The sequence below is a fragment of the Ahaetulla prasina genome, chromosome 10 (assembly GCF_028640845.1).
Source record: "Ahaetulla prasina isolate Xishuangbanna chromosome 10, ASM2864084v1, whole genome shotgun sequence".
NCBI classification, from domain to species: Eukaryota; Metazoa; Chordata; class Lepidosauria; order Squamata; family Colubridae; genus Ahaetulla; species Ahaetulla prasina.
The window spans coordinates 28,302,138-28,312,099 of NC_080548.1; positions in this window are offsets into that span (position 1 = coordinate 28,302,138).

The following is a 9,962-nucleotide window of genomic DNA, read 5'->3' on the forward strand; positions in this document are numbered from 1 at the left end:
GAACAGCACTGGGGGGGAAAAAGTGACTTATGATCATTTTTCACACTTAACGACCGTCGCCGCCTCCCCAGGGTCGTGTGATTTACATTCGGATGCTGGACAACGGATTCACATTTATGACGGTTGCAGTATCCTGGGGCCGCGTGATTCCCCTTTTACGACCTCCTGACGAGCAAAGTCAACAGGGAAAGCGGAGTCATTTAACGATGGCGTTACTAGTTTTGCAACTGCAATAATTCGCAGCTGCGGCAAGAAAAACCCGAAAATGGGCAAAATTTCTCACTTAGCAGCCTAACTGCTGAGCTCAATTGTGGGCGTAAGTTGAGGACTATCTGTATACTATACTGTACCGTGCTGTACTATGCTGCAAAAGATAGAAAAAGGAATTAAAAAGATAAAAAAACCCATCATTCAACAGCACCTTGCACATATCTGAGCTTGACCTGTTAATTTTAAAAGAAGTAGGGATTGTTCAAGAAGGTTTAATAAGACTGGGGTTTGTGAAGTTTCCCCCAGAAAAAAATATTTTTAAAAACACATACGGAGACTGAAGGCATTGAAACAATTACAGGCATTTTTATTTTATTTTATTTTATTTGTCGAGTACGTATTATATAATATATATAAGTATAAGCATGAATTGAATACATAAAATGAATACAATTAAAGGGAACATTAGGACAGGGACGATAGGCATGCTGGTACTCTTATGCACATCCCTTACAGACCTCTTAGGAATGGAGTGAGGTCAACAGTAGCCAGTAGGTTAAAATTTTGGGGGTTTGGGGATGAAACCACAGAGTCAGGTAATGCATTCCAGGCATTGACCACTCTGTTGCTGAAGTCATATTTTCTGCAATCGAGTTTGGTGCGGTTTACCTTAAGTTTGCATCTATTGTGTGCTCGTGTATTGTTGTGGTTGAAGCTGAAGTAGTCATTGACAGGTAGGACATTGTGGTAGATAATTTTATGTACTATGCTTAGGTCAGACTGAAGGCAGCGAAGCTCTAAATTTTCCAAGCCCAAAATTTCAAGTCTGGTGGCATAAGTATTTTGTTGCTAGCGGAGGAGTGAAAGACTCTTCCTGTGAAATATTTCTGGACACGTTCAATTGTATTAATGTCCGATATGCAGTGCGGGTTCCAGACAGATGAACTGTATTCAAGAATTGGTCTGGCAAATGTTTTGTATGCTCTGGTTAGTAGTGTAATATTACTGGAGAAGAAGCTAGGCAAGATTAGGTTTACAACCCTTAATGCCTTTTTGGCGATGTTGTTACAGTGGGCTTTGGCACTTAGATCACTTGATATGAGTACTCCAAGGTCCTTGACAGAGTGAGGGTCATCTACAAGGTCGTGTCCACTCAGTTGGTATTTTGTGTTCTGATTCCTTTTGCCAATGTGTAAGACAGAGCATTTGTTGGTTGAAATTTGCCCATCCAAGTGCATCTAAGCTGTTTTTCCTCTTCTAAACTCTTAATGTGACACACAAACCCTCATCGCTCCTCAAGGCCGAATTGGTGTAACAGGGTAGCTGGTCTTAGAATCACATTCTAGCAGATTTAAAAAGCAAAAGAGTTCTTTGTCTTTTGATCTTCCCTTGTGATGGCATTTGGCAATCTCAACACCTTTAAGATGCGTGGATATCAGCTCTCAGGATTCCTCAGCCAAAATTCTGGAAGCTGGAGTTTGCACATCTTTAAAAGTTGCCGGCTGGGGAATTCTGGGAACTGAAGTTCAATCATCTTAAAATTGCTGAGGTTGGGAAACACCATTCCAGCAGATTGTCCAATGTCAGGGTAACTATCTGCCAGGGGCAGAAATCAACTTTTTCCTGGTTTGATTGCCAAATGCCCCACCAACCTGCCTGGGAAACACAGACTGGAGAACACCTGGAAGACTGGCTCCTAAATCCAGATGTGTTGGGAGAGGCTGTTTTCTCTCCCCCCCCCACATTCTCTGCAGGGGGAGGCATATTTTGCACAGGCACAGAAATATACTGGGTTCCACATTTCCAGAGATCAAAGACATTTTAAAAAAAAACAACCATTTGAGAGCGCCAAGCTTTGCTTTCAGATATAGTTATGTTCCAAAGAAAAAACTTGTTTGGGCAGGCACCCGATCGTTTTAGACTACAGTAACTGTGGATCAGACACAAAAACACCCAGTTTGCTAATTATATTAGATCCTAGAACTGCAGGTGGAGATCCTCTCAGGAGGTTGATTAGCAAAGGAAATTTAAAATCAGGAAATGGTGTTTTGCATAATGTCAATGCAGTGGTGAAGGCATCAGGCTGGAAACTGGGCAGAGGTGAGTTCTAGTTTTGACTTAGGCACCACAAGCCAGGTGGGTATCTTTGGACCAATCATCAGGAGACTCTGAATTCTGATCCCGCCTTAAGATACAAAACCAGTGGGTGACCGTGGGCCAGTCACTTTCTCTCAGCCCTCGGAAGGAGACAATGGCAAACCACTTTTGAAAAATATCTTGCCAAGAAAAACTGCAGGGACTTCGAACCAGGCAGTTCTCCAAGGATCGGACACGATGAAACAGAAGAAACAAATATATATATATATACAGGTAGTCCTTGATTTACAATAACATAACATAACATAACATCAGAGTTGGAAGGGACCTTGGAGGCCTTCTAGTCCAACCCCCTGCCCAGGCAGGAAACCCTACACCATCTCAGTCAGATGGTTATCCAACATTTTCTTAAAAATTTCCAGTGTTGGAGCATTCACAACTTCTGCAGGCAAGTCATTCCACTGATTAATTGTTCTAACTGTCAGGAAATTTCTCCTTAGTTCTAAGTTGCTTCTTTCTTTGACCAGTTTCCACCCATTGCTTCTTGTTCTACCCTCAGGTGCTCTGGAGAACAGCCCGACTCCCACTTCTCTGTGGCAGCCCCTGAGATATTGGAACACTGCTATCATGTCTCCCCTAGTCCTTCTTTTTGTTAAACTAGACATACCCAGTTCCTGCAACCGTTCTTCATATGTTTTATCCTCCAGTCCCCTAATCATCTTTGTTGCTCTTCTCTGCACTCTTTCTAGAGTCTCAACATCTTTTTTACATCGTGGCGACCAAAACTGGATGCAATATTCCAAGTGTGGCCTTACCAAGGCATTATAAAGTGGTACTAGCACTTCACGTGATCTTGATTCTATCCCTCTGTTTATGCAGCCCAGAACTGTGTTGGCTTTTTTAACAGCTGCTGCACACGGCTGGCTCATATCTAGATGGTTATCCACTAGGACTCCAAGATCCCTCTCACAGGTACTACTATTGAGCAAGGTACCACATATACGATACCTGTGCATTTTGTTTTTTTTTGCCTAAATGTAGAACCTTACTTTTTTCACTGTTGAGTTTCATTAGTTTGTTTAGTGACCGGTCGAACTAACAACGGCAACTGAAAAAAGTGACGTAGAATCTGTTTTCACACTTATGACAGTTGTAGCATCCCTATGGCCATGTGATTGAAATTCTGATGCTTGGCAACCGGGCTGTATTTATGACCGTTGCTGTATCCTGGGGGTCATGTGATAAGCTCCCCTCTTGCCTTTTTGAGAAGCAAAGTCAATGGGGAAGCCAGATTCACTTAATGACCGTGTTACCAGCTTCACAACTGCCATGGTTCATTTACCAACTGCGGCAAGAAAGGTGATTAAAGGGGGTAAAACTCACCTGACAACTGTCTTGCTTAGCAACAAATTTTGACCTCAACTGTGGTCATAAGTCGAGGACTATCCGGACCATCACAAAGCCTCAACCAACCTTCCTTCACCCAGCACCCCAACGCGTTTGGACTTGCAACTCTTCGCTGCAAAATCTGGAACTTTCTCCCCAACGACCCATCTGCTGCGTGACAAATTAGGAAAAGCTGACATAGACATAGATGTATACCCAAAGGAAAGAGGTCAAAATGCTACCTTTGTGTCCAAAAGTCAGTTAGCTCCGTAATTACTAGAACAAAGGGTAGAAGGTTGGAGAAATCAGCACTTTAACCTAACTCATGAGCTTCTGATTGGAAGCAATAACCAGGGCCGCTTGGTGATGGCCATTCCCTTTGACCCACTGGGCCTGGTGGTGTGTTCTCCACCAGTTTTCAATAGGAAAAAGGCTTAGAGGCTTCAGACCAGGGGTGAAATCCAGCTGGCTCGGGCGAACCAGTAGCGGTGGCTGCAGGAGGCTCCACCCCAGTAGTGAAATCCAATTTTTTTTACTACCGGTTCTGTGGGCGTGGCTTGGTGGGCATGGTGTGGCTTGGTGGGCGTGGCAGGGGAAGGATACTGCAAAATCCCCATTCCCTCCCCACTCCTGGGGGGAAGGATATTGCAAAATCCCCATTCCCACCCCACTCTGAGTCCAGCCAGAGGTGGTATTTACCAGTTCTCTGAACTATTCAAAATTTCCGCTACCGGTTCTTGGAACTGCTCAAAATTTCCGCTACCGGTTCTCCAGAAGCTGTTAGAACCTGCTGGATTCCACCCACCCGCACGGATGTCACGATGTCGCTTTTTTGCGACATTTTAAGCCTCTGCGCACGCGCAGAAGGCTTTGCGGCGCACGCACATTGGCGAACCAGTAGGGAAGGTAAGTAAATTTCACCCCTGCTTCAGGCACAATGTTAGACTTAGTGGACTTTGGATGGAATCAGACAGTTCTTACGTGGTTTAGCAAAATCTACCCTGTAGGTCTGTAGAGATTCTCAGTCATCCAGGTCATGGTTGTCTCAAAGGTGCTTTTTTCAGGAGGCAACTGGACTTTGTTGTTGTTTTTTTCTTTTGAAGACGTTTTGCTTCTCATCCAAAAAGCTTCTTCAGCTCTGACAGGACTTCCCCACTATCCTGTCAGAGCTGAAGAAGCTCCTTGGAGGAGAAGCGAAGCATCTTCCAAAAAAACCCCAAAAACCCAAGAAAGTCCAGTTGCCTCTTGAAAAAAGCACCTTTGGGACTACCCTGTAGGTCGTATTCAACACATCCCTAATCTTTGGAGATGTTTATTCCAGTCATCCGTTTTCAGCCATTGTAGTCATTGTGGCCAGTTCTGCGAGTTTGCCAAGAAGGTCCTTGGGAGATTCAGAGATAGTCCACCTTTGGTCTTGCCTTAAGAAACGGGCGACATGCACACGTGTGTGTACTGTATGTAGCAAGCATTGTTCTTTCAAATGTTCCAAGTGCCCCCTAGTGGATCCCACATAGGAGTATTGCCCCCTCCCCCCCCAGCTTTTGATCAATCTTTTTCAACCTCCGCAAGGTTAAAACGTGCGGACTTCAACTCCCAGAGTCTCCCACCTTTTAACCTTGCGGAGGTTGAAAAACACTGCTTTAAACAAACATGGATCTATGGATAACTTGAGTGGGAGAAACTGATTTCAAAATACCTTATGCCACCGGACTTGAAATCCTGGGTTTAGAAAATTTAGAACTCCACCGCCTTCGACATGACCTGAGTTTAACTCATAGAATCATCTATTACAGTGTCCTTCCTGTCGAAGACTACTTCAGCTTCAATCGCAACAATACACGAGCACACAATAGATTTAAGCTTAATGTGAACCGCTCCAATCTTGATTGCAGAAAATATGACTTCAGTAACAGAGTTGTTAATGCTTGGAATACACTACCTGACTCTGTGGTCTCTTCCCAAAATCCCCAAAGCTTCAACCAAAAACTGTCTACTGTTGACCTCACCCCATTCCTAAGAGGTCTGTAAGGGGCGTGCATAAGAGCACCAGCATGTCTACCGTTCCTGTCCTATTGTTTCCTTTTGTTATATTCAATTAATATAAATATTGCATACTCATACTTATAAATATATGCTTAAATATTGTGTAGTTATTTCATGATTACGCTTTTATATACTGTGACAAAATAAATAAATAAGTAAGTAGAATAGAATAGAATAGAATAGAATAGAATAGAATAGAATAGAATAGAATAGAATAGAATAGAATAGAATTTTTTATTGGCCAAGTGTGATTGGACACACAAGGAATTTGTCTTGGTGCAGATGCTCTCAGTGTACATAAAAGAAAAGATATGTTCACCAAGGTACAACATTTACAACACAATTGATGGTCAATATATCAATATAAATCATAAGGATTGCCAGCAACAAAGTTACAGTCATACAGTCATAAGTGGAAAGAGATTGGTGATGGGAACGATGAGAAGATTAATAGTATTGCAGATTTAGTAAATAGTCTGACAGTGTTGATGGAATTATTTGTTTAGCAGAGTGATGGCCTTCGGGAAAAAACTGTCCTTGTGTCTAGTTGTTCAGTTGTGCAGTGCTCTATAGCGTCGTTTTGAGGGTAGGAGTTGAAACAGTTTATGTCCAGGATGCAAGGGATCTGTGAATATTTTCACGGCCCTCTTCTTGATTCGTGCAGTATACAGGTCCTCAATGGAAGGCAGGTTGGTAGCAATTATTTTTTCTGCAGTTCTAATGATCCTCTGAAGTCTGTGTCTTTCTTGTTGGGTTGCAGAACCGAACCAGACAGTTATAGAGGTGCAAGGAAGAAATATCCTTCTGGATTCAGTTCCAAATGAGGAAAAAGACACTGGAAACATGGTGGCTCCTTGGAAAGATGGGTTTTAATGGTGGACAGGACCACATAGTTTTGAAGATCACATGGTTTTGAAGATCTTAGGCGAAGAAAAAAAAGAGCAGAGATGCTGAGAGTGCCTTGGTTTTATGCCCTCTCTGGGTTTTTGAATTTGAGCTTGCATTCTGATTGGTCAGACTCCCATGGGGGGCATGCAGGGGAAATTTTGTAGGTTGTCTTTTTGAATCCCAGACTTGGTTGAGCCTTGCTGGGTGATGATGTCATGAAAGGGCTTTTGGGCAATTCCTACTATGGCTCTGCCTGAAGGAGGTAGATCTTTGTTATGTAGGATAGACTGGCCCAGGCCTTAATGGCCCATTGACAAATTGGGGGAGAGGGGGGGATGATTTTCTGCCTCCTTTTAGGGGAAATATTCTGCCCTTTTCAATATTTCCTAAAATATCTCATTTTCTTGAGAGGGAAGGGGTGGGTGCTAACTTCCAACACGCCAAAGCGGGAAAGACGGAAGAGACTGGATTCTCCCTGTCCACCGCCGTCGAGAGAGATTTCACAACGGTTGCCTTCAGCTCTCAACCTGCTAAGCCATGGTTTGCCAAATTAAAGGTAATTGCAAGTTCGTGCACTATGCTAAACCGCAAACAGCTTGAAACCACATTGCAGTTTAGAAAATTGTGCAACGCCAGCAATTATTGGGGGGGTGGGAAACTACACGAAACAAAACACCACCTGGGATCTCACATCCTTGGCTCTTAAAAAGGATTGCTTCTTCCCACCCACCCCACCCCCAAACTTGGAAACTTTTAAAATGTGTGTAGATTTCAACTTCGGTTGAAGGAATTCTGGGAGTTGAAGTCCGTATGTCTTAATGTTTCCCGAGTTTGGGGGAAAAAAACAACGCAACTCTAAACCTTTGGCTCTTCTGCCTCCAAGAACGGAGGTCATATAAGGGATTTTCCTGACTGACTCACACGTGTGAGATTATGCGTAGCTTTCCAGAGGTCGGAAGCGGGAAACTCATTCTCCACCCTTTATATATGCCTAGTCAAGAACCAGCTCAAAGGTCAATGCAATGAAGTGCTAAGAAATGCATAGTAGCTTAGAGTTTTGTTATTTGTCCCAGGAAACCATAGACACAAACGTTGACTTATACACCAAATGCAGGGCAGCTTTCATAACACGCCTAACCTGGTTATTAATTTCCCCCTAACTAATCATGGCCTCCCCCCTCTCCCCTTTCACCTCTCCCACATCTGTGGCATGGCCGCACAGGTGATCTTTCCTTCCTTGAAAGAGCAGCTCAGGTACCTCTTTTGTATATAGTTGTTTACCTGGAAAGGCGCGAACTGCATTGCAGGAGAAGTTGTTTCAGAAAATAATCCTCCCAAGCAAATATTCTTTGCAAGCAATTTGGCAGCCCAAACAAATCGGAATATGATTCCTAAGAAATGGGGAGCCTTTAGAATAGAATAGAATAGAATAGAATAGAATAGAATAGAATAGAATAGAATAGAACTCTTTAATGGCCAAGTGTGAATGGACACACAAGGAATTTGTCTTTGGTCCATATGCTCTCAGTGTACATAAAAAGACAAGATACATTTGTCAAGAATCATAAGGTACAACACTTAATGATAGTCATAGGGTACAAATAAGCAATCAAATCATACTAGGAAACAATCAATATAAATCGTAAGGATACAGGCAACAAAGTTACAGTCATACAGTCATAAGTGGAAAGAGATGGGTGATGGGAACGATGAGAAGATTAATAGTAGTGAAGACTTAGTGAATAGTTTGACCATGTTGAGGGAATTATTTGTTTAGCAGAGTGATGGCCTTCGGGAAAAAACTGTTCTTGTGTGTAGTTGTTCTGGTGTGCAGTGCTCTATAGCATCGTTTTGTGCAGGATGTGAGGGGTCTGTAGATATTTTCAAAACCCTCTTTTTGACTTGTGCAGTATACAGGTCCTCAATGGAAGGCAGGTTGGTAGTAATTATTTTTTCTGCAATTCTAATTATCCTCTGAAGTCTGTGTCTGTCTTGTTGGGTTGCAGAACCAAACCAAACTTTACAGTCTAGCAGTTAAGCAGTGTGGGTTGTAAAGTGGGAAAGGGTGAAACCTAGTCCTCCTTTACGTGTAGAAGCAAACTGGGGGACATTGGACCAGTCCCTCTGTCTCAACCCACCTCACAGCGTTGTTGTATAGGGAAAGCAGGCGATGAGAGTAGAGCTAGAGTTATAAGGGACGAGGTGGTTCAGGGGCTAGGACATTGAGCTTGTTGATCGAAAGGTCGGCAGCTCAGTGGTTCGAATCCCTAGTGCTGCCGTGTAACGGGGTGAGCTCCCATTACTCGTCCCAGCTTCTGCCAGCCTAGCAGTTTCGAAAGCACGTAAAAATGCAAGTAGAAAAAATAGGGACCTCCTTTGGTGGGAAGGTAACAGCGTTCCGTGCGCCTTTGGCGTTGAGTCATGCCAGCCACATGACCACGGAGACGTCTTCGGACAGCGCTGGCTCTTCGGCTTTGAAACGGAGCTGAGCACCGCCCCCTAGAGTCGGCAACGACTAGCATGTATGTGCGAGGGGAACCTTTACCTTTATACTTTGACAGCTGGGGAATTCTGGGAGTTGAAGTTCACCCCTTTTAAAATTGAGAAGATTGAGAAGCACCGCGTTAGGAAGAAAACCAGGAATTGGAATCTACTTTATTTATCTTTGGTCCGTAAGTTCTCAGTGTACATACAAACAATAAAGTGATAAGATATAGATCATAAATCGTAAGATATAAACAATCTAAATTCCCAACTCCTCAATGAAATGTAAATGATTGATACACAGCCCCGCACTGACATCTACTATTTCCCTGGATTCTTGCAAAATAAATCGAGGAAAGACTATATTGTTTGGGGGACAAAATATTTTAAACATTGCAAATGTATAACATGCTGGGTTGCTATTGATCCTCCAGGCAAACCATTTAGGAAGCTTTGGTGCAGAGTTGTTTTTTTTTTAAAAAAATTTATTTTTGTACAAACATATGAAATCAATGCGTGAACAGTGTGGCACCTGAAGTGTCATACATTCTAATACAAATAAAACTAGTAAAATTAATCATAGTTATTACATTCAACCAAATTATATATTTCTAATAGTAACGCACAATTATAATAAGTTGCCATCTATCCGTGTTCAATTATTCCGTATTTTCTCTTATGGTTGCTTTATTTTATTATATAAAAGTGCCTACACTAACATGGCCCCTTCTCTTATTTCTGTCACTTATTCTGACTTTTAATATTGTCACCTTTTATTCCGTTTATTACTGAAATGCAGAGTCAGCAGAGTCAATAGAGAAGACTGTGATTTCTGCCTCCGAGATGCCTTTAAT